Raw genomic sequence first — 26376 nt, 5'->3', positions numbered from 1 at the left:
GAAGTAAAAGCACATTCTGTTCATGCTTATATTGATCAGAGCTATGACCACAGTAATTAACTTGTAGGCCAACTAATTCAGTTTCTAATTTTTGTTTGCAAAACCCATAATGATTTTTTGACCAAGATCTATGAAGAAAACTCACTTGCATTTACTCGCACTTCTTGTATTTTCATAAAGACAGCTAATTAAATTTACTGGAAAAAAAATCTCCAAATCAGACAATTTTACCTGGCTGGTAAACAATAATCAATATCTTCTTTTCTTTCTTTCTTTCTTTCTTTCTTTCTTTCTTTCTTTCTTTCTTTCTTTCTTTCTTTCTTTCTTTCTTTCTTTCTTTCTTTCTTTCTTTCTTTCTTTTCTTTCTTTCTTTCTTTCTTTCTTTCTTTCTTTCTTTCCTTTTCTCCTTTTTTAAAATGTTTTTATTATTAATACTAAAGTTTAAAGTGTCAGGAAAAATAAACAGGTTTTATATATTTTCAGCTTACCTACCTTCCAAACAGGGCTGTTTCTATCTCATTCTAATTTTGCTTCTCTTAATTTCCTTTCAATTTTCAGTGTTCTAAGAGGACACTCAGCATAAACAGCTTCACCTGCTCTGCCTCTTACAGGTTTCTAAGCTTGCTCTTCCCTGATTCAGCTTTAATGTTTTACATAATTTGCCTCTTTTGCCTTGTTCTGGATAGGGACTTGGCATAACAGAAAATACTCTCTTAGCAGCACCTGACATTATTTAATATCACGGAAAGCTTCCAGATTTTTAAGGGAAATGGGAATTTTAATCAGAATTTGATGCTCTTTTAGAACTGAAGAATATGCAGAAATTATCACAGCTATGTTGGGCAATAAATATTATTGAACTGTGAGGAAAGAGTGAGCGAGAGAGAGAGAGAGAGAGAGAGAGAGAGAGTGCCTTTCCTGGAGTAGAAGAAGCTTTATATTCATCATATTACAGAGAAAAAGTAATAGCTTTAAAAATTTTTTGATATATCTGACAATCTCCAAGTTTTAGAAATTCACAGAAGATATCTAGGAAACACAGGACTAATTTAGGGGCATCCCAGATGTGTATACCTTCATCACTATTATAAATTCCCTCTCATGTTTTACACAAATTATATGCACAAAAAGATTCAATTCCTTTGGAAACTGATTGAGCTCTTCATAGTAATGTTGAGAAAAAATTCAGGACCAAGAATAAAATTAATTGTTTATTGATAATTGTATTATTTTAAAAGCATGTGGACAGGTGATGAACTCTGACTACAGCTTGCAAATGTATCTGACTTCTGAAAGCTCAAAAGAGAAAGAAATATAATCAATATTCTATAAAGTGTAGGAAAAATTAAAAGCAAATTATACTTTTAAATTACAAGCCTTTTATAAAAATAAAAGCTAAGACTGTAAAACTTAGGGACCATTTGCAGGAAATTGTAAAATGAGGGCAGTTTAATAATAAAATATTCTAGGAAAATCTTATGCATATTGTGTAAAAATAATAAATATAGAAGTTGCTTCAAGTTTGAAAGTTGGTTCTGTATTTAAAACTATAGCAATTGTAATTACATGTCAGTTAAATTTTGCTATTTACATAATCTAATCACATAAAGTTTATATTTTTGGAAATCCATTATGCTAATTCATGTACTCTGTTCTAATTATTACCCTTATGTGAGCATGCTTCCTACTTCGAATATTTCTGCCACTAAGCCAGTTTTGTTACCAAGGTTACAGCTTTTATATATAACATAACATGCTACTCTGCGGTGCACATAGACTGGGAAATGAGCTGCTGGAAAACAGAGCAGTATTAAGGGACCTGGGGATCCTGGTCAATAGCAAGTTAAATCTCTTGCAGTGATTTAATATCAAGTTAAATCACTGAGTCAGCAGTGCCCTGGCAGCCAGGACAAGGCCAACCTGGGGACATCAGGCACAGCATCACCAGCTGGGAAAGGGAGGGGATTGTCCCACACTGCTCTGGGCTAAGGTGGCCTCACCTCGAGTGCTGGGGGCAGTTTTGGGTGCCACAATATAAAGAACATATTAAACTATCAAAGAGTGTCCAAAGAAGGCCATGGGGATGTTAAAGGGTCTGGAGGGGAAGCTGTACAAGAACAGATTGAGATCACTTGGTCTGTTCAGCTTAGAGGAGACTCAGGGGAGACCTCATTGCAATCTGCAACTTCCTTGTGAGTGAAAGAAGAGGGGCAGGCACTGATATCTGCTCTGTAGTGACCAGTGACAGGACCTGAGGGAATGGCATGAAGGTTTGTCAGAGGAATTTTAGGCTGGATATCAGGAGGAAGTTTTCCACCCACAGGGTGCTTGGGCACTGGAACAGATTCCTCAGGGCAGTGGTCACAGCATCAAGCCTGCCAGAGTTCAAGAAGAGTTTGGACAACACTCTCAGACACATGGTGTGACTCTTGGGTTGTCTTATGTAGGGCCAGGAGTTGAGTTGTACTTAAATTATCCTGATGGGGCCATTCCAACTCAGCATATTCCATTATTTTATGATTTATTTCTTTATCAACAAATGTTAGATTTCTTTCAACCCTTTGCTGATTACATTTTGTTTAGGATATTTTGATTTTTTTATTTATGAAGTTTATTTTATATTTATATCAAACACTAGTTTAATAAATAATATTTATGCAGGGAAGTAGTTCAATCTAAACCTCAAAACCTTGTATAGTTATGTGCCTGCACTGTGCCTAGTCAACCAGACATCTGGAGAAGAAACTGTCAGGGAAAATGCTGAAAATCTTTTTCACATGTAGCTTCTGCATGTGTTGCTGTGCATTTCACTTTTCAAAGAAAGAGAAATAGAATATATGCTACAATCTTTAACACAAAAAGGAATATGTAACAATGGACTCAGTAGTTGTAGTGGGTCTAGTGCTGGCCAAATGCCCATGTACCCTCTAGAATTATTTACTCATTTCCTGCTGCAAGATAGGATTAGGAGAAAGGCAAAGCAGGCTCAAAATTTTAAAAGAGTATTCATAAAAGTTTATTAGCAGTAACTAAAAGAAAGAACAATAAGAATCAGAATAAAGCCTTTGGAACACTTTTCCTCCTTTCTACAACCTTTTCTTTCTTACTAACAACATACAGAAACAATTCAGTCAGTTTACCACCTCTAGAACAGTCTTTCTTCACTAAGGGAGAGGAGTATCTCTTGTCAATTTATGGAGACTTCTCCACATGAAAACAGTTCTCTCATGGCTTTTAATTTCCACGGATAGCAGCCACCCATGTATCTGCAATCATGGAGTCCCTCCCATCTTTCACAGATTTCCTACAGCTGCATTTATGGGCCATATCAACTTATGGGGTAGTATTTTAAAGATTAGTTGTTTAAGAGCAAAAGTTCTTTTTGTCTATCTCTGAGATCGTCTTCATCTCTGGGAACAGAGATCTTCTTTCCCTGGGGGCAAAGGGTCTTCATTGCTCTTCTCTCTCTCTCTCTCTTCTCTCACTCTCTTCAAATTTCTCATGGGATCACACCTACTTCAACATCTGCTTGCTTTAGCATGGAGGCTCATACAATTTTGCACATATCTACAATTTGAACACTGATCTCCCCCTACTTTCAATGAGTTACAGGGGAAAAGAGTCTGATGTATCAATTACATTGTTCTCCATAGCTTTACAAGATGATTTCAGGTCCAAAATTAAGGGATCACCTCATCCCTCCTGAGACTTGACTTTTTCTTTACTAACCTTGGTGTCTTAATTTGTTCCTCTATGTGTTCTCTCTCTGTTCTTTTTTCTCACTCAAGGAAGGATTGAAGGTCTGCAAGTCTTATCTATGTACTGAAAGAGTTAATATCTCACCCAGGGCCTGAAGGTTGTCATGTCTCCCCAGCTGGGCTCGGTAGCTTGTGGCCAGAGCTGTTTGATTAGGGAGGTTTCAGCAGCAGCTGTGGTGTGGCAGGGGAGCAGCTAGGATCTCAGCAGCCAGGCCAGGACTCAGCTGCAGCACACCAAGGGCCAATGGCCTCCCTTCTCCCTGCCTGGCAGCTGATGGGGGCTCAGCTGGGCTGGGCCAGGTTAATGCCAGTTTGAATGCCATCAGTTAATATATTCCAAAAATCACAGTGTCTCCCTGTCCTTCTTCCTTCTGTTACACAGTGAAAGCCCCAGATATCTTCTTCCCCATTAATAGGATTCCCTCAGGTCTACTCAGTGACTCCACCCTTCACTATAACATTCTTCTTCTGCTGGATGGCCTGCATCCCTGTAAAATAATTTCTTCCATCCTTCCTTTCTTCCCAAAAGAGCCATAGCTATAGTGCTGGACAGTTTAAAATCCCAGTTTCTGCCATGTCATCCTTTATGTCTTGTACACCATTGTGTACCTCCACAACACCTTGAATTTCACAATCATATTCCGAAACATTTCTATTCCCCCATATTTTCAAAATGCTTATGAACTATAACACCTCCAGATTATCTTTCTGAGAGGAAAAGGCACATTGCCTTGTCGTTTGATGAATTACAGATCTGATATACATGCTGACTGATTGACTGTAGGGGGAGAGAACACTCTTACCTCTCACCAGGGACCACACAAACCTTTAGAAGCCACAGATGGTTCAATATAATGTATATTGTAGAACCAAGAATATCTGTAAGTTAAAAGTATCACATAAGCTGAAAAGCAAGTACTTGATCAAAATAGAATATTTCAATAAAACTAAGACATGTATGCTTCTTTTAAGTTTTAAGGAAGACATTTACATGTTGTGACATGCCTTAGAAGTAAAATCATGTAGGGTCATAATTGTTTTTGCATGCTCAGCCCAGTAGATGGAATATGATAATATTTACTAAACTGGAAGCAGCATAAAGAATTGCTAGAAATGTTCTAGTTTCTGAATTCCTTTGGGTCTGAAGGCTAGAGTCAAACCTCCACACTGAAGCCAAAAAAGCAAGTCAATTTTGTACAAGGTCAGAAATAAAAAAATAGGTAGTATAGTATTGTAGGTGTCTCCAGGGTTAAGCAGAGACTCAAGGGTTGTTATGGGAAACAGTCTTGAAGCATATAAATCCAGCAAAAGCAGTCTAGATGTGACTTTAAAAACCTACCTAAATTCAGCCTATACAATAAAGGTATTTTTCACAGAATTTAGACAAATCTAAATGGCTGTCTTAGACTGATTTTATAACATATCTACAGTATTTTACTAATGTGCTCCCTGCAAGATCTTCCTGTTGGGGCAGCAGTATTCTGAGCATAATTAATTACCTTTGCACCTATAAACTTTCTCAATTTATATGCTTAAATACTTTACTAATTCTTAAGTCCAGCTATTATTCCTACATGACAGTTGCACATGGAGATTCAAAGCTCAAATCTCAGGATTAGTTTCAACTTCCTATACCACTAGAAATTGAAAGAATTATTCTGGGAATATGCCATTTTTCATTTTCTCAGTTCCCTCTGACTTTGAGGAATGTTATCTATAAAGATTAAGCATAGTATTCCATAAAGCTATGAGGCTACCTTTTCCTGAATCCTGGTTTCCAGATGTGGGATGATTGTTATAGTTAGTAGCAATTGTAAAGCATTGCAATGTCAATTCACAGTGCAGCAGGTTACATATAATTTTTCTTTAAGTTTATGCAAATGAGGACACATACTTCAGGAGAATAAGCAACTGGCTCAATGTCACAAAGTTATTATTCTAAAGAATACTATCAATTTAAACCATGAAATTATACAGATTGCATCATCTTCAAAAGTTGAAGGTCTCAGTGGTTTGGTACAGACCTTTCAAAAATTATAATAAAGCCATCCTCTAATTCAGTCCATTTGTTTAAAAATTCTTGTATTTAGTTGCTGTCATTTAACTGTCATTACATGTTATTGTAATTGCACAAATTACATTTCAGGAATATTGGAGACAGCTTCCATAGAGACTTCAGCAAATAGGGCAAGGAGACATAAGGCAATGTTTTCTCAATGCATCTAGAAATGTTACATCAAGAGAAGAAAACAAAATACATCAGAGAGACACAAGTATCAAAGAGAAGGGAAGATCCTGCAATGGTGAGGTACCTTTGTTTGGAATAAGCTATGGATGACATTTCGTACCAGCTAAAATAGTGTTCTGTCATTTGCTAAACATCTTTTCACAGTCAGAGTGGTTCTGAGTGGCCCTCAGAAGATAAGACCATGTAATATATGAAAACCTTGAAGATGTCACTTCATTTCTATTAAAAGTACATGGCTGGATCTTTCTCATTCATTGAATGGGAAAGTATAACATGACTATCGATGCCTCAGGTTTTAGTTTTATATATTTCAGATTCTGTATTGCTTTAGTGTGCAATTCTGAGTTTCATAGTAGGGGATAGTAAGCTCTCTTCACAGAGTAGCTAAGACAAAACAATTCCTTCTCTAGCTGGGGACCAAGGACAACTGATCCAAATTTCAGGCCCAAGAGCATAAACAATGTGGACTGAAGAGAGAAAAACAAGAAGTATGGGACTTCATGGGCTAAAGCTATAATGAGACAATTGGCTCCAATATGCAAACGGACCAGAACTTATAAAATGAGAGCCATCATGACCATTGTCCATTTTGTGACCATTTTGGATTCGTCTTGTGTGCAGCCTGGTTGGGCTCTTGTGCTGCCGAGGAGAGGAGAGGAGAGGAGAGGAGAGGAGAGGAGAGGAGAGGAGAGGAGAGGAGAGGAGAGGAGAGGAGAGGAGAGGAGAGGAGAGGAGAGGAGAGGAGAGGAGAGGTTCAATAACCTCTGCAGTTATTGAACATCTTGTCCTGGCACCTCATGAAGACAAACCAGAAGGGATGCTATTTAGCTAATGCACACATGATACTGGGTTGAATTGGGAAGGCATTCCATCTGCCCACATCAAAGACTTTAACAGCATTGTTTGGTAAACATTGCTGCAAACTCCAAATAGCTGCAACAGTCCTGAGTGAGCAGGACTTGCCACATCCAATGTCACTGAAAAATATCCGATCTTTAGCTCCAGTTGTAGATGACACTGTTCCAATAGGTCTCTTCAGCTCCAGGAGCCAGATTTAAAGGGACAAATAGAAATACAATAGATCTGGAAGGCATGAGCCAACACAATCATCTGCATAAAGCATTTGACTCTGCTTTAGGTGAGAGGCTGAAGTTTTCTGCCATTTGCACTCACACTGAAATATGAGTGTTATTTCAGCACAGACAGATTACATTACATGCTATCTTACATATGAATTTTGCTAGGCAATGTTATGAGTAAAAAGCCATCCTTTCTTTTTAAACGTTGCAGAGTTAAAACAAGTTGAACCAGTTGCTGTTGAATTGAAGGTTACCTGCATGTTGCAGCCACCTATTGTTAAGAGTTCTTCTTCAATTACCTGTTAATGGTTGGTGATTAGCCATTGTCTCCCCCGATGCCTGCCAGGGAGTGACACCAGACCCCACAGGTAGCAGGGGAAGGGGAGTGACATCAGACTGTATGTATGCAGATGAGAATGCAATTCACCAGATTTTGCGATTTTCCAGGAAAAAAACCCTAAAAACAACGAGCCAACATGGAATTAAGAGACCTAAGTGATGTCTAAAGATGAGGAACTTAATCCAGTATCTGCTAAGATTATTTTTACTTCTCACCCTAACCTCAAAAGATGTTACCTAGAGAGAGGACCTGGAATGTTAGACCAAAAAAGCAGAATCTCCTAATCTCCCGTGAGGATGGGATCCCCAGCTCTGCCTGCAGACCAGTGGACACAGCTGCATCATCCTCCTTCTCCGTGCCACTCCTGGGAGCAACGGCGGCATGGGCACGACTCGTCGGTTTCTTCCCACCTAAGCGGATTCTTTTTAATAAAGGCATTAAAAAGGAGAAAGATCTCCTGCCCCATTTATTACAGGCAATATCACAGGATCACCATAGTATAGGACTCAATACAACAGGTGTCCAGGCCCAGGGGACCTGACCACAACACAGGTCTCCTCTGGCCCTTGCCTGAGCAGACCAGCAGAAGATTTTTATGACTGGAGCACAGCCCTCTTTCTGTCCCAAATTCATTACACTTCAAGCCTTCCAGACATGTTGAGAGGGCAATGGCAGCTCTAAGCCACCATAATCACTGCTGGGATAGCTGTCCACTTGTTTCCTGTTGGTAAAGGAAAGACTCTGGATGTAGTCTCCCCTAACTTCAAGGCCTTTGATAATGGCTTTCATGTCATTCTCCTGGGAAAACTGGTTATTCACAGCTTGGACAGGTGCACTGTGAAATAAATGGGGCAGGAGATCTTTCTCCTTTTTAATGCCTTTATTAAGAAGAATCAGCTCAGGTGGGGAGAAATCGATGGGTCGCGCCTACGCCGCCGCTGCTCCCAGGCGTGGCACGGACGAGGCGGGTGATGCAGCTTTGTCCGCTGGTCTGCAGACAGAACTGGGGACTCTGTCCTCATGGGAGAGTCGCAGATTCCTAGCTTGTTTGTTTAACACCCCGGGGCGTCTCTTTAATCAGCATCTTTTCAGGTTAGGGTGAGAAGCAAAAAAGGATCCAAGCAGGTACGGGACTACGCTCCCATCCTTAGACGTCACTTAGGTCACTTGTTGGCTCGTAATTTTAGGGGTTTTTCCTGTAAAAACTGTAAAACTGTAAAAATTCAGGGCGCAATGTATTTCTCATCTGCATACTGGCTCTGATGTCACTCCTATTCTCCTCATACCTCGAGGGTCTGTCCCCGTGTCCCTCCCTGGCAAGCGGCCAGCATCAGGGGGACAATGGACAACCGGCCATTAACGGGTAATTGAAGAGCTTTTCTTTGGCAGTGAAACTAAAGAGGTCTGACTGGTCTGACTTGTTTTTAACTCTGCAATTAAAAAAAAAAAAAAAAATACAACTTTTTATTCATAACACACTGTTCATTTGTTAGAAACTACCTGCAGAAAGTGTCTCTAAGTCTCTATTTGGTACTCCAGGAAAAAAGACTGCTGGTCATCCATCATTAGATGCAATTTCATAAACTGTATAAAGTAATACACATTTCAAGTTACACTTAATCACACACATATATGTCAACTAACTCTGTACATAAGATGAAAAAGAACAAATTATAGATAAAGACTATTGTTCAAAGTACTTTTACAAGTTGCCAAGATAAGCCAGTTGCAAATAACAGTGTAACTTGTTGTAATATAATATGTGTTACAGGTCTGCAACCATTGTTCTTCACAATTTAAGTATCAATAGGACTATACACATGATGAAATTAAGAGTTATAGAATTTATTCTCAAGCAGCTGCTGCAAATTGTGTGTCAAACATCTGGGGTGGATTACCTGCGTACAGCTGAGGACCAAATAACTGGGGTTGTATTTTTTTTTTAAAAGGAACCCAGTTATCCTATTGGCTCACTGTGAGTTTGTAGTGCTGCCTTACAATAACATCCTGACCTGCATTAGGAAAAGCACATAACAGCTTAAGAAAAGTAATTACTCCACTCTAATCCACTAGAGAGACCACATTTGACATAGTGCTGTAGATTCCCCACTGCCACAAATAAGAGAGCTCAGCAGATGGCTGGTAGAATGGTTAGAGAGCTGGACTACATTATTCCTGAGGAGACACAGAGGAAACACATCTGCCTGTTCATCCTGGAGCAGATGTTGAAGGGGAATTTTATTGCAGCCTTCTGTTTCTTAAGGGGAGTTATAAGGAAGGTCATCAAATGCTTCTCAGGCATGCACAGGGAGAGGAGGAGAGGCATCAGTAACAAGTCAGAACATGTAAAATTTCAACTAGATGGAAGAAAAACAACATTTTCACAATGTGAGTGGCCAAGTTCATACCTCCGCAAAAGGCTATCTTCATAGATCCTTTAAAACATATAAGACTATGTGCTAAGTAACCTGACCAATCCTTGAAGCTAATTCTACTTGGAGGAGAATTAGGAATTAGGTATCGTCCAATGCTCCCTTTCAGACTGGCTTATTCTACGTTTCCCTGTTTTGCTTGGAAGGAAAATCATATTATTAGAGAGGAAAATTCACAGAAAAGTCAGCTCAATGTTACTCAACACTCTGTAGAAGAGTTTTATAGGCTTTATTAGTCAAAACAGGCAGACTCCAATTCTTGTGTTTCTGTTTTCTTCTTCTTAGTTTTTAGTAAATTATGCAGATACCAAGATTGCCCTGTGTGAAAGTATTTCTAATCCAAATCAAAGGAAAGAAAGATATAGTTTGATAACCTTAGGAAGGATAGAGCCATTTCTCAATTAACCCAGCATAGGGCATATATGAGTATACACTCAAAATAAGCTTCAGGACCAATGGTAACAATTGGCTTTCCAAGATTTTCCCCCAAAAGAGTGAGCATTGCTATTGCACTTTTTTTTCTCTGATAGCACCACTTTCTTTATCTTGAAGAATGGAAACAAGGCTCTTGTCATTGCCTCAATAGGCAGAATGTCACCATTCAGTCCTTATCTCTCCAGGTGTGAAAAAACTCACTATACCCAGCTCTCCAACTCTCATGGAAACACAAAACACATCCTACAGTGCCATTTGCAAAGCAAGACCAAGAAACAACAGCAAAAGAATGGAGTCATTATGCCAGCTGCAAGTGTTTAAGGCAACTTGATAATACCTAATATAATTGTGGTATGAAGAATTTCCACATACTGTTAATGAAAATGTTGAAACTCCTTTCAATGAAAGCTCATTAGAGAAACTGTAATAAATAAAACTCTGGAGTGCAAATACATACATGGCCTCAAAACCAGCACATCTTTCTATTAATGAGTGCAAGGAAAGATGAACAAAATAAATTGTATCTCATCAGTAAAATTCTTACAGAAATTAGGAGTTCAGAATTGAGAAAAACAGGAATTTGCAGACTTCATTTCACCATCGCTTCTCTTCTTTTTCCCATTCCATCTTTTTCATTTCCCAGCAGCAATTTGCCTGAAGAACTATTCTATGTGATTAATGAATGCAAAAATCTTATATGGAATGCTGACCACAATGTAAAAATACAGCAAGTAGTTTAATCAGAATGGGACAGTTATAGCTAAATTTTAACTTTGCTATTTGAATATTTAAATATGGCTAACAAAAATATCCCTAAACACTTCTACAGCTCTTTTCTTTTAATGTAGACTTCATTTTGGGAACTTGTAAACATGCATTGTGTTAAAGAAAAAAAAAATTATTTTCAAGCCATTCAGCACTTACTATGTTAGAGACAGATTATAATGTGGATTTTTTCTCTAATAAGGATAAATATTACTTTGACACTAAAATTTTATTGGCTGCCCTTTGCTGAATGATTAGTTAGAGTTTGGTGCATTTTCTAGACTTGAAATACCTTATATTTAACAAGATAAAAAGCAAAGGATGCAAAGATTATGGAAGCAGAGATAATTTATCCAGCTAACATGCAAAATTCATAATCAGAAGTTTCAATAAGGAATTCTATTTTTCAGAATTCTAAAGGAAAATAGAAAATTACAACCTAAATATAGCAAGATTTGAGAAACTGAAGAAAGTTAAGATCTGCATTTCATATCCGTTTTCATTTGTTAAGTGTTCATTTGAAAATTGAGATACTTCAGAGAAATTATCTCCTGTTTTTGTTATCTTTACAAATGGTAAGCTTGGAAATAAATCAAAACCTCATCCATATTTAAGAAATAAAGCATATTTTTACCAAGTGTGAATTTGCAGAGCTTCTGTGAGCTATAGTATCTTATACCAACTCAAGGTCTGACCAAAGCTGTAAAAATAGAAATTTTTACAAAACTGCATATGTGAAACAAAATTCAAGACACTTTTTTACTCTAGTAAGAAAAAATGGTACAGTGTTTGGGCTGATTAGTAGCTACACATGTTAGAAAATATTTTACCTACTTCATGCAAGGAAATTTTAGTGAAAGTCAAAGCAGACAAAAATTGATTGCTACCTGGATTTGAGGAATATTTTCCTTAATACTGGCATTAAAGGTTACAAAGTAAGTAAGTAATGAGATAATAAAAATCTACAAAAGTTTAGAGAGTCACTGCATTATTGATGTTAACATTCTAAATTGGATAATAAATTTACCTAATGATGTCACTGACTGCCTAAGAAAAGTGGTATATGGACACAGAGGTATCAGAAGGGTGACAAGTGGATTGTCAGTGGGATCTGTGCTATGCCTGTTCTTGTTCATTCTGCATATCATTAATCTTCAAAGCAATTTTTCATGACTTAGTGATCACCAGATACCTTGGATCCATTTTGTCATTTTCATAAATTAGGTGTAGTATCTACTGAAATCTTAATGTTAAACTATTTAATAAGACCTTTTTTTTTCTTGCAACTTTGGAGCTACAAAAATATTAAGAAAATAAAATGCAAATAAAAGGTAAATGTAATAATTTGCAACTTACATTAAATTATTTAATAATTTAAAATATATGTGATAACATTATTACAGAAACAGTTTTTCTATATACTTTCTTATGAATAAAAAATTTGAAAAGCGTGAAGCTAAACTTGACATTTCTGCCACAATTCTCATCTCATATTAGCATTGAAATAAATTGGTACATTAGGGCATTTGCTATGTGTTGCTCTCATCCAAGCTGGTATGAAGACAAAACCAGTATAAGCCAACATGTAGCTGAAAACTGAGCTGTTTGAAGAGAAGGTGGCATCTCCTTCTGTTCAATGTAAAATCTTTTCTGTGCACTTAACCTAAGATATTCACATCTGTGTGTTTCAATTCCTTCCTTGAATCAGATCCCGAGAGAGTGCTAAACTGGTAATTCAAGGATTAGACCTTTCCTAATTATACCAGATGAGAATCAACCAGAAGATAGTTCTATCCTCACCAAAGTACCATAAAAAGAGAGTCACATGTTCAGGGTACCAGGTCCAGCCCTGGGAGTTGCTAAGTACACAGGAGCATGGATAGTAATCTAAAACTGCATCAGAGGCAATTACAGGAGAATACCTAATAATGAACAATCAGGAAGGCTACAGGAAGACCATTTGTGGCCAGAGGAATCAGGACAGCTGAGAAAACAACTATGCAGTAAAGTTTTGTCATGCAATTCTTCTACTAAACTCATTTGGATGGACAGAGGCAATCTGGAAACTATGAACCTAGCATCTGATGGGATTATTTAGTCTGGGTCTTCTATAGCTGAACCTCCCAAAACAGCAGGTTATTAAAAATGCATGGCTGATTTTTGGAATTAATGCATCAAGAGTCCATAGTCTTCAGCAATCAAATTATCCATGTCATTTGTGTTAGAATATTATTTGTTTATTGCCAACTGATACCATCTTGTTTGCATTGTCCTGTATCTACAGGACAATAACTTCACAGACAATACTGTTTGGTCAGCCATTTGTCTATTACAAGAACCACAGCCCATATAGAATTTGAAAAATAAGAAGAGAAATAAAAAGAAGAGAAAATTAAGATAGTAAAAGACATTGGGTGAGTTAAACTTCCTCAATACTGGAGATTCTTCCTTTGGCAGATACAGCCAAAAAAGTTTAAGGTGACATGATAAACAGATCTATAAGACTTACATTAGTCTGTAGTTCCCAGTGATTGAAGAAAGTAAATTCTTCCACTCCAGATGTCTCTTCTCTTCCTCCTCTTAAGGATTAGAGCTTAATCTCTTTAATAACTGCAGCTAGTGCTGTTGAGCCAGCCACATTCCTGCATTTTGCTTTTTCTCCATTTACTGAAAACAGTAATATCAAGGTATGTATACAGAGACCTTGTTCTAGCCAAACACAACCTTCATTGCCTTCATGATTATTATTACCATGCAAACTACAATCCATTTCAACTATATTACATGCTTTTTGTATTTCTTTCGATATCTGTTGCAGATTCAGCCTCATATGCACTGTATGGAAGCATGTATTTTAAAGGTTTGCATGTGACAGGAAAGCACTATATGTATTTATAAAATCCCATTTTATTACTCACTTAGAATGAAATTGTGTCCTAGTCTTTAAACAAGTGATAATTCTGCCTCTATAATTTCCCTGATAGTAAAAATATTTGTAATGATCACAGCCATCCCTTGAAACAGCTGTTTTCTGAACAGTTATGTACCTGTTTTTGACCACCAGACCTCTTAAATAAATTGACAAAAATTTGTTCAGTTTTAAAAGAAAATTGACCACTCGTGCCAGTTTTGTTCTGACATAAAATTTTAGTATACTTGGCCCTAAGTTTCTCCCATATGGAAGAAAAGTCTCCTGTCTTGCAGCTTTTATTGTTTCATTCATCCATAATTTATGCGCAGATAGAAGATTCGTTCCTTGACTCACTCATTGTATATTAGTAAATAAATAATTCTAGTACAGCCCTAGAGCTGTATATTCCTTTAGGGTTAATTTCAGAGCTGAAATAGCTCAGTTCCCAAGCAACTCTGTGGAAAAGATAACTTCTGTGGATCATTTGTGTGGTTATAAAAGCAGATTACAGACGGATAATATGCAAGGTTATTGTGACTGTGATTCTTACAAAAAAGTTGCCAAAATGTGAGTAATATCTGTTCTTGAATAATTCTGTAAAAGCAGAACAGAAATGATAAAGAGCAAGAAACACACAAGCAACTGCTTTATGATCAAGTTCTTGTAATAGAGTCTGAAAATAATATCTCTTAAGAGGAATCATGACTGAAATCTAAGTTCTGATTAAAAATAAAATATATCTTGTCTTGTAGACTCTATCTGTAACTTTGTAAATCTGATACTGTTGAACAATGTTTTCAGCAATGTAAAATCTATCAAGATTTGTCATTGCAATATAGCTTACTCCTACCATTAACCAATCTCTTAAGGAACAAACTAGCAGAAATTTTACAAAATATATCTACCTTCAAATACTATGCTACCACTCAAAGCCTTTTGGGCTAAATATTAAATGAAAAAAACCCTGACATTTCATATTCTGTCAGAAGTCTTATCACATACTAAAACCAGGGCAGCTGGGTACCACAATATAGAATTCATATTTAAGTTGAAAAACAAAGAAGAACTTCCTGCAACTATTTTCATTTTTTACATTTTCAAATTATACCTGTTTTGAAACTGAATGGTTGAATCAAAAACCTCCTGAAGGAAATCCAGAATCCTATAAAGTTTACGATTTCCAACAGAAACATTTACTATTATATATGTCATTGATATTGCCTTATGTGGCCAACACCTCAAAACTATTAACTTTTTTCGCTTCTTTTTCTTCTGGAGTTTCCCCATGAGAGCTTTTTTCTAGTGAGAAGGGACTTGATTTCTGTATCTGTCTAGATTAGCCTTTAAAAATTATTTTAACAAAAATTTTAAAAGTAATTTCATGCCTTAAGTATTTTCATACAACTTGGAAAAGTACAGCATCTATTTTAATATAATAATTAAAAATCATTGTATCCAAAGGAAGTATAGAGGTAGAAGGAACTTCAAAAGATCACCTAAAATATTAGCTGAAATTGACTTGGAATCCAGTGCACAAGGACCAGACTGGTATTAGTTTGCCTAATCTTCTCCTTAAAGACCCTAGATGAGATGATTTCATAATTTAATCTACAAGGACAAGCTGTTCCAGTGATTCACCACAAGGACTGAGTTTTGTGCTTGCAGGTTTTTCTCTAATACCTAAGGTAAATCTCCTTTGGTGTAAATCAAGTCCTTTTGTTCTTATCCTTCTCCAAACAAAGCTGATTTACATCTTTATTAGTATGTCCTTCTGTAGTTTTCTTTTTTTTTTTTTCATTGACTTAAAAAAAAACAATTTTTTTTCAGTGTTTCCCTGTAATTAATATTTTCAAAATCTCTGGTTTTTTTTCTTTCCTCTTCCTTGATGCTCTCAAATTTATCATAAAAAGTATTTCTACCTAATCAGAGTATAGAAAGCCAAAATCTCACAAAAGGTCACATATGCATGGAATAATTACCTCCATGTCTTTCATATGACTTTATTGTTAATACATTCCCGAATTACACTTGTGTTGTTTTAAAAATCAGTGTTAGTGTTCAAGGTTACCCAGATCTTTTTTCTGAGGTTCTGCTTCACTCAGTCATTTTCCCTGTTCTAAAACATGGTTTTGTGTTCTACTTTACATGTGCCTTTACAGAGTTTCTTGTTGATTTCTAGACAACTTCTTCAAATTACAAAGGTAATTTTAATTTTAATCTTATTCTCTGACTTTGGCATCACAGGTTCACTTCATCAGGAAAATTATTAATGAAAATAACAATTTTCATTATGTGTTGAGTCCATATTTTCTTCTCAGCTAAAGTTTTTTACATGATCATTTCCACAGCAACCAGTTTTGATGTCAGAAATAAAACTATGGTCTCACAGAAGTACAGCTGGAACAAATGGGCTCTTAGGAGCCAGATTTCATGCATATGTGCATAGTGAAGCAGTGAAGTATCAGGGATAAATATAGCATTTATACAATATATAAACAGCAACCAATAATTTTCACTCATACAGAATTCCTTCTTGAGTAATAGCAGCAAAATTAGCCCATACAGTTAAAGGGTCCGTTTCAGAAAGACATTTTTAAATGAAACTTTTTCTTTATGTGTGAAACTCAGAGTAATTAAGTGTTGTACAAGTTTACCATACGGGATCAAAAACAAAATCATTAAATTAACACCAATGCGAAAGTGCATTTTGTGTGCCACTGTTTTCACTAAAACATCATTTGAAGGTGTGGAAGGCATGCATTAATCTCTTGGCACAACATTTACCTTTAGAAGATAGGAAGAAGTGAGATATCCAGTCAAAAAAAGGAAACCCTTATGAGCCTAGGTAGAAGAAGCTTTCCTAATACAGCTTCAAAAATATTAACATGGTGCATACAGCCAAAGCAATTAACACTGACTCTAAGCCTTCCTGTGAAACATCATCCTACAGAAAAAAAACCCCAGATTTTGCAGAATTTGTTCACACTTGTGAACTAGAAGCAGAAAAGGAGAAAGCCTATGCAGGTCTTAGAACTGAATATATGTCCTTAAGAATGTGCCTGACCATTCTGCCCAAATCTCAAGCACATCATCTGCTTGGGAAAGCACGTTTCCTGAGAAATCAATCAGATTGCAATATCCCAGTGTCAAAACCCAACTCAAACCAACCTGAGATCTGCATAATGTTGTTACACACCCACCCAGCCCCCACCCCTACGCCCAGAGGTTTGAGGGCCTTTCTTCACACTAAAAAGGGGACATTTCCCTAACCAGGTCAATTCCCTTTTCAGCCACAGCTCCTAAAAAACCACTAGCAGTTAACAAAGCTGCTCTGTACATTGCCTTTTGGGATTTCAGATCATAAGGAATAAACTTCTAAGAGCTATGTTGTTCCCTTCACATCTTTCAGACACAGCTGCTCTTACAAAGCACCATTATTAATCTGCTATCATCCGTGATATATAATTGTCTCAGAAATACAGAAATATTATAAATGTTCAAAAGGAAAGGAGTTCTCTTTACTATTAAAATACATGGTTAAGTGTTTCTCTGTTTTGCAGATTTGTAGACTTGATGTCAGTTGATCACCCACCTCTTCAACTGTGCTTTCCTGTCCAAACTAGAGCCTTGATTGTGACTCTTTCTTTCTACACTCTGATGTTACACTAGCAAAAAGTAGACAATGATCTTAAAACAGGTCAGCTAGTGTTCACAGGATCTCCCCTGAGTTTTTAAGGCTGTTGTAATCTGCACCTTTGCATAACGGAATATTACCTACAGATAAAGGAAGAAATTATTCATTATGATTCACACTTTCCTGTAACTGTTTCTCTCTCATGACTAAAGACTCTTTGCCCTCATAATTTTAGTGTTCTTATCCAGCATTGCAAAGTCTGTCATATAGTTGCTTTTATCATTGTGACATTTATTAAACCTCTCAATATATGTGACAAATTATGTATTTACTAGCCAAAAGTTATTTTAATGAAGCTTTATGGAGATAAACTTGGGAGTTCTTTAAGCACTCTTACACTTCTTTGTTTAATCTTTCTTCTGTGCTTGCTTTTCATTACCTACCTTTAAAATTTTAGTAAACAGTCTTAGGATCACCTCTTGTCATGGATTTCCCATTCTTACTGAATACAAACAACCCTTGACAACTTTCTAAAGCAGTAAAGAAACTTTTTGGGATGAACCAGTGTGACTCTGTACAACCTCTTGTTGTTAAATACCCTTTCCCCTGGTAAATAAACAGAATTTATGTTGTGTTGCTGTTTTCTTTTCTTGCCCTCTAGCAAACTTTTACTATAAATATCTCACTAATATGAAGCAGGGATTGTATTATGAACCTTAAAATTCAGACAACTCTCTGCTAAGAAAAAAATATTCTTGTGCATGAATGCAACAAATATTTCGGATGTGCTTAGTGGGCATGTTCCATAAATCAGCAGTTGAAATATATCAGGAATATCTCAAAGTTGAGGGACTAGGGTTGTGACATGTAGAAATTCTGACAGCTGAACAGCGATTACTGAAAAATACAGTAAATATCAATCCAGTAATTACTTACCAGAAATATTTCCCATTACACCTGTTAAGTAGCTCCATGGAAAACGAAAAAATTTCTTTCCAATGTAATGTATTTGTGTGTTTTGTGGCATATATGGTCAAAATGTCATTTACTTTAGTTACTTTAAAAGATTCACATTAATGTCTTTAAGGAACTGTTTTTAAAAGAGTTTTAGTGTAGGAAGAAGCTCATAAACATCTTCAAATAGATACCTAAAAATTATAATTGCATGTCCTAATTACTTAATAAAGTTAGAGTACTGTACATAAAATCACATAATTAGAACACATAATTAAGTAAAAATTTCAAGTTGCATTTAAGTAACAGAATGTCCAGTAAGTGGGTTCAATTTACAAGATATATGAAGGTCGATTAAGTATATATTGCACTACTTCTGCAGATCAGATTTAAAATTAGGCTCAGCCATTAAAAAAAAAACCATTCCTGTCAAAATTTCAAATTATTTCTGACCTTTTTTTTAAAAGATCTCACATATTTTCTTTAGATATTTCCAAAACACTCAAAAGCAATGTCTCCATTTTTTTAGGCAAATATGAGGACAATCAAGCAAGTAAAGTTTTATGTTACCTCAAAGGTAGGAAAATGTTTGCTAAATTCTGTTGTGCCAATTCTTTTGGATCTCAATCCTTTTGGGTCTAAATATCCATCTAAAAAAGCTATCATCGTATACTTTTAGGTTAAGCCCATATGGTTAAGCCCATAGACAGCCTTGCCAGGGTTATAATTGAAATTTAAAAAGGTAGTAGTAGCTAATTCTCTATCAAATATCTCATTCTTTACAAATATCTTAAACTTGAGGATAACATGGATTTTTTTAATTTAGAAATTTAATTTAATATTTACTTTACTTCTCCGTTCTTTTGAATAACACAAATTTATTATGTTGATGTTCTCAGACACAAGAAAATCTACAAAAAAATATCCAGGGTACTTCTTCTACAAGATCCTTCCTCTTTCTCATAAGGCAAAAGTAGTAAAATATATGTGGAGACATGATAGAATTTCAAATTTTTTTCCATAATGTTATAACATCCACGTTATATTTTACAATATTTCTTATTAAATTAGCTAATTTTCTGCAGATTTTGTAATTTATTTCTGAGATTATGAGAGATTTTTTTACTTGAAAATTAGAAAAATATGTAAGAATTTATACTCACTTTGGACTACTGAATCTAGAAAGCACCCATATGAAAAGGGCTGTGGATTGGATTTTTTTCAGCAGCACTAAGTTTGGCTATTTTTCATTATTAATAGGTATTAGCTAACTGTTATTGCTAACTTGAAGGTAATTTTTATTTCTATGATAACTGTTCCATAAAAAAGCATGTAAATTACTACTGCAAAAAGTTCACTGTAAAAACCTGGGATCCACATTTTCTGTGTTAAAATTAATTGCAGTTCTATTTCTAACTATTAACATTTAATTCTTAGGGAATACAGTATTTAAGATTAGCTATGAAATGTTACTTTACAGCATTTAATCTTAGCTTACATTTTTGTTTGATTTTAAGAGACTGTGGTTACTACAATTTTTTCAAAGATCAATCTTTTTCTTATGACCATTTGCACTTAACTCTAAGGCAACTTAGTCACAGTTTTTAGTTTTGTTATTGGCTTAGAAGTACCATAACATTCAGTACAAATTATGACAGTTTTCACTTATGTAATGTACAAAACCCACTCATTTTCATGTATGTAAAACTGAAGGTAAATTTAACTTTTACTTCAGTTTTGAAAATCAGAAAATGCTGTTGTATAAAACACATAGTGTGGTGCTATTCCCCAGATAAAATACCTACATGTAAGAAAAAGCCAATGAGAAGATTTAGAATTTTGGGGAAAGAAAAAAACAAAACACAAAAAAATACCAAACCAAACCCCTCCTTGCCATGCTATGAAAAACAGAGGAATATATCTTTTTTAACCTGTCAGTAAAAAAATAGTTCAATGTATGTTCCAGCTATGCAAAAGAGACATTCTACTCTAAATCCCTGAAGTTTTTTCAGTAACTACAGGGTAATGGCTGTACCAGGAAGTTTTTAACATAATGATTGTTTTTCTGAAAATTAGTTGAGGAGTCCTATGAAGTAGATCTGCTTATGATACCATATTGTTCTGCAGCCTACTTGATAGTATGTCGCTGATGTTGGAAACAGGCACACGATAAAACACACTGAGGGGCATGTGACAAGAGCCACCATTTATCAAGTGCTACTCCCCTTACATAGTTTTGAAGGTCTGTGTGGTTAATCCTGGTTGGCTGAAGCAGTTGCCACCTGGCCAACCGGCCAAAAACTGCCATGTCACCAACAGCCTAGGCCTGCTCCCCAGAGGCCCTGACTGTGTAGTAATACAATCAAGGTAATTATATAATTATTTATATAATCAGTTATGTTTCAGTTATAAAATTATAATTAGGATTATTTATACCTGTAAGGCCTTCAGACTAGCTGTTAGCCATCACAGTTCCCCTTCTTTGTTTTTAAATACAAAAGCAGTGTCTGTCATCCTCTGCAGGACCCTTGCAGACAGCATGACAAACATGACACAATGTATGGAATAATAATGATAACACAAATAAAAAGCCTAGTTTGAATGAAGCTTTCCACTTAACTTCACAAACCTGGCCTATCTCAGTCACTGCTGTATCCCACGTATCATTGAAGAGGTAACATTTATGTCCGGGAACTGTCCAATGGGATTACCTGTGATACAAATTCTCAAAATGCCATGTCGCTCTCTTATTACTTAAAAGTTACAATTTTACAACTTAACTCTACAAAAAGGAAACAATTCAACTTTAGAACAGTGAGGAAACCAACTAACAGCAGAAAAAATTTGTCTTTGTTTGCATTTGTGATTCATGCCAGTAAATTATACAATCCTGAAGTCCTCATATCTTTAAATATACAAAATCTTCATATCCTTAAATAGATAAAAATCCTTAAATAAATTGTGATCTCAAGAGTCCCAGATCTCCTTGCTGCAGGTGTGCAAGTTGTGTAAATCACTGTTTCACAACATCTCTGGAGGACCATGAGCCTACCAGGGAAAGATCAATAGCTGTGCCCTAGAAGGGCACACAACATATGATGGGAAAAAGGCTTCCCCCATAGTGCTTTGCAGTACCATGTTAATTGACCCCAGTTGTGTCCTCTCCACTGGGCCTTACCTGCCCCTTTTACCCTTATATATCTTGGTTACAGAAAGTTCTCTGTTCCATTTTCCCCCATTGGTCCATGTATCCCTGCATATCCACCCTGGAATTCTATATTAGTTGTTACCCTTTGCCCTGCCTATGCATCATCCCTCAGATTATTGGACCCCAATGCTCTACTCTACCCCCTCTTACCCGATACTTAAACCTAGACCCTCCACTATCCTAGGTCTTCTATCCCTAGACCCTTTCAGTGTGTGGCTGCAATAAACCCCATTGCAACTCTATACAGAAGACCCTTTCCGCCTTTCACTTGCCAGCCTCCCTGCTGTCCATGGCTAGTCTGGGTGGTTGTTTGTGTGCCTGCCCAAGCGCCCTTCACTGGAGATACTTTTGGGAAGGTAGCACATGCTGCTACAGACATCTGCTGAGGCGCCGTCAGGAAGGTGCTGCTTCTGGTTCCAAGCAGCGTGCACACAGCCTGGCAGGTACCCATTGTGTTCTGGTGTCCATGGAAACACAAGCATACTGATGTCCCCAAGTAAGAAGATGTCATGAACATTCCCATTTATTAGTGATAATATCTTGTACCATTACCTTGGGTCTAGGTGATTTGGCATCATTAGATGATTGCAATGATAAAAAGTGATTTAATAGTACTGGATTCTGGGAATTTTCCAGTACTGTTAAGTGGTTCAGGGTACAAAGAGCTTTTGCCACTCTGCTTTGTGGGGTTTCACCACACATTCCCCCTTTCTGTTTATCAAGTGTACATTTTAAAGTGCCACGTGCACATTCTACAATAGCCTGTGCTCTTGCTGAGTGGGGAATACCAGTGTGGTGTAACACATCCAAAGCTGAAGGAATCGTCTTGTATTTTGTGAAATGGAAAGCAAGGCCATTGCCTGTATTATGGTATGGGGGATACCTAAAGCAGCAAAGGCTGATCGCCAAAGTGCAGTGGTATCCCAACTCCTTTCCCCTGTATGTACTGAAGCTCAAAAGGCTGATCAGATTATATCAGTTGACACATGCACATATTTCAGATGTCCAAATTCAGAGATGTGCGTGACATCTGTTTACCGGATTTGTAAAGCACACAGCCCATGAGGATTTACCCTCATCTGCAGTGGTGCAGTGTGACCTTGGCAGTCAGCACAGATGTTGACTATATTATGAGCCTCTGTGTTTCACAGCAGGAACTGTCGCTGCAGGGCTCGAACACCTTGATGGAAGAAGGCATGTGATGCCTTTGCTTGTGCCAGCATATCTAACTGTGGTGCTGTCCAAGCAGGGCTAGCTAGGCAATCTGCTCCAGTATTGCCCTCTGCAATAAAACCTGGTAAATTTGTGTGGCTTCCAATATATAGGATGTATTAAGGGAAAGTTCTGGCCTAGATGGTATGCCATGTAGTTTTTAGTAGGTCAAATAATTGTGCATTGTCAATTTCTTTTAACAGGGCTTGGTCTAATCTCTCTGTGATGTCAGGAACGTAAACAGAGTCAGTCACAATATTTAAAGGAATATGGGGAAAATGTTGAAAAACCATAACTACGGCATGTAGCTACACTAACTGAGGGGATCCTCTCTCACAACCTTCCAATGCATTCATTTTCCTCTCTCCATATTACAATGGCTTTTCCCATTTTTCCAGAACTATCAGTAAATATTATTGCACCTTTTAGGGGTGTGCAACTGTTTAGTAGTTTTAGGGATAGTTCAGTGGTCCCACTCAACTGCAGTAAGTTATGGCTTGATAGATGGTAACTAATGTATCCCAAGAAATTTTGCTAGGCACTTTGTAAAGCTGTGCTGTTGGCAAAGCACCACTCAAATTGTTCTTGTGGCACAGGTATAATAATTTTGGAAGTATCTCTTGCACTTAATTGTAAACATCTCTGATGGCCTTTGATGATTAATTGTGCAATTAACTCAAAGATGGTAAGTGCCACCTTTTTAGGTTGGTGAGGTGGATCCACTCTAAGACATGAAAAGTGTCAAACCACTAAGTATCCCACTTCTGATCATTCTGGTGACATGAATATTGACAATGAAAATAAATACAGTAGTGCACACCTCTGGACACATCTGATAGACTTGTCTGTTTGTGATGGCCTGCTCTACTATTTCAAGAGTGTTTTTTACCACTGGGGTTATTTTTCTAGGAAAATTTAGATCAGGATGACCTTTTAGGATGTTAAATAAGGGTACCAATTGTGATGTGGTCAATCCTTGATAGCGTCTGAGTCAGTTTTTGGTACCCAAAAGTTTTTGCGCATAATTTAAAATTTGAATTTTTTTCTGGGAGTCAAATTGTTTGTGGCTGTATGGTCTGATCCATTGTTTTGAGTCCAAGGTACTTCCAGGGTGGTTGCTGTTGCACTTTTTCTGGTGCTACTTGCAGCCCAAATGCTTCTGATGCTTAAAACAGGCTTGGCCAAATCTGTGAAAGGTCTTTTTTGACTGGAGTTGTTATTAAGATATCATCCATGGTAACAGTACACCCCTGGAAATTTTTCTCTTACTGATGATAATGCCTGAGCAATGTACCATTGACAAATTGTGGGGCTGTTTTTCATACCTTATGGCAAAATTTTCCATTAATAACATTCAATTGGTACAGTGTTATTAATGGATGGCACCATGAAAGGAAATTTTGGATTATCATCTTGGTGTAGAGGTCTTGCTTAGACTACAACCCCTCGGACGAGGACACAAGGCTTGACTCCATTTTCATCAGAAGGCTGATTTATTATGATGTATATTATACTAAAATGCTACATTACAACTATACTACAAAGAACAGAGAGAAAGATCAGAAGGCTACCAAGACAAGAATAGAACAGGAATCAATAACAAAAATCCTGTGACTGCTCACAGCCTTGGCATAGGTGGCTGTGATTGGTCACTGATTGAAAACAATCCACATGGACCAATGGAAGATTCACCTGTGGCACTCCACAGCAGCAGATAGTTATTGTTTACATTTCTTTCCTGAGGCCCTCAGCTCCTCAGGACAGGAAAAATCCTAGCAGAGGCTTTTTCACTAAAAATCCTGGCAACATCTCACCCTTTTAAATTATTAAATTAAATAGAAAAGAAATGTTTGCAATCTCTTCTACTAGGGCTTTGCAGAAGAGAGAACAACACCTCTTGAGGTTCATCTGTTGCCAATCAAAATCTCAATCATCTGCTGATGTGAAATGGTCAGGGAAATTCTTCACCTGTAGAACATTCAGGGAAATTCTTCACTTATCAAACATCTAATTATATCATATCACTAAAACAATCTTAAAAAATAAGAAAATGCAAAGAACACATGCAGAGAAAGTTCATTGTTTCGAGTCCAAACAGCTGAGTTTCAGGACAGAGTCCATGGACTGAAGATGTTCTTCTTTGACATCTCTGGAAGTCCCCTTTGGTCCTGAAACAGGCTTGCAGAATCCTGAAACAAACAACTGCTAAAGAAAAACAAGAATCATCAAAAATCCATTTACAGTCATCAACAATTCAGAGAAAATTTCTGGAATGCCCTGGCCACAGCCCTTCATTGAACCACTTGGGCTGAGGCTAATTTTTGGCTTTTCAATGCTTTTGAGCTGCTAGCTCTTTCCACTTTTCTTTATAAATTTTTTTTTTTTTTTTTTTTCAAAAGAAGAAGAGCAACAGCAGCAGCAGAGGGTCTCTAGGACCCTTGGGTGGCCCTGGTCCTGATGGACGGACCAGAGAACCCAGACCTGGCTCACAGAATGGTGGCCCAGGTCCCTGTGGGGAAAGCAAAGTCCCCAAACCCAGCACTGGACGGGGCAGTGGCCCCGGCCCAGGGAAATGAGCCAAACGGCCCAGAACCAGCCTGTGAGGCGGGCTCTGTGTGCTCAGAACCTGGCAGAACCATGCTGCCTGCGTCTTGAGAGCAGAAATGACCCAATGCTTCTTCCCCCCAGCAGCACCGGTGCACACCGGGAGCTCGGGAAGAGAAGCTTTCTCAGGAATTGTCATCCCAGATCTGAGGGTTTCTTGTCCCCAGAGCAAGCGAGCAATGCTTGCTTTGCTCTGTTTCTCTTGCTCCTGCAATGCAAATCCCACTGCTCCTGCTTTCTGCCCCTCGGCACCACCCCCATCCCCACTGGGCTGGGAACCAGAGGCAGATGCCACAGGAGCCAACTCCCCCACACCTCTGGGGCACTCGGGGGGAGGCAGGCACCCCAACCCCCAGGGAGAAGACCCCGACCACACACGAAACGACCCAGAAACCATACTGATTTTGAACACAGCCAGCCGAACTGCTCCTGCAGTCAGCTGGAGGGCCACGCCTCCTCCACGGAAGGACAGGCTCTTCGCAGGGTCTGATGCGACTGACAGAGCTTCGGAAACCTGCGGGACAACTGGGGTGGGCGGTGCGGGCAGCACGGGCGCTGGTGTTAGCTCTTGAGGCGATCCCGTGGGCTCAGCACCATTCTCAACACGTTCTTGCACCGCAATCGGATCGGCAGGGAGCGGCAGGACAGGTGGGGGCGGCGGGCTCGGCACGGGGTCGGCCCGCGCAGGCACCGCCTGCACCGTTGCGAATTCCGTTGCCGGCTGGGATGCAGAAAAAGAAGAAGGCACGGAGGCAGCTCCTGCAGCTTCCGGGGACAGCACCACAGCCGGGGAATC

General features: G+C 37.7%; 2 long non-coding RNA genes across 9 annotated transcripts in view; one reads left to right on the top strand and one right to left on the bottom strand.

The window, feature by feature from the left end:
• Positions 1–1966: 1966 nt before the first annotated feature.
• LOC135289959 (uncharacterized) lies at positions 1967–22200 on the bottom strand. Of its 8 annotated transcripts, none has more exons than XR_010352691.1 (5): positions 21186–22200; positions 17561–17742; positions 9324–13724; positions 8712–8855; positions 8471–8630 (listed from the first exon to the last, which is right to left on the bottom strand). It is a non-coding gene; the product is annotated as an uncharacterized LOC135289959 (long non-coding RNA). The 8 variants fall into 8 exon arrangements; XR_010352692.1 differs by having other exon boundaries at positions 8471–8855; positions 9324–9437; positions 13567–13724; XR_010352690.1 differs by having other exon boundaries at positions 8471–8855; positions 21186–21267; positions 22037–22200.
• The window catches only part of LOC135289958 (uncharacterized), an 18005-nt gene continuing 12443 nt past the window's right edge, over positions 20815–26376 (top strand). Inside the window, exon 1 of the long non-coding RNA XR_010352688.1 lies at positions 20815–20923. This is a non-coding gene — a long non-coding RNA (uncharacterized LOC135289958). The remainder of the gene's footprint in view (positions 20924–26376) is intronic.

Source organism: Passer domesticus, chromosome Z (assembly GCF_036417665.1).
Source record: "Passer domesticus isolate bPasDom1 chromosome Z, bPasDom1.hap1, whole genome shotgun sequence".
NCBI classification, from domain to species: domain Eukaryota; kingdom Metazoa; phylum Chordata; class Aves; order Passeriformes; family Passeridae; genus Passer; species Passer domesticus.
The sequence above is the reverse complement of the archived record's forward strand: the minus strand, read 5'-3'. Positions and strand labels throughout refer to the sequence as shown.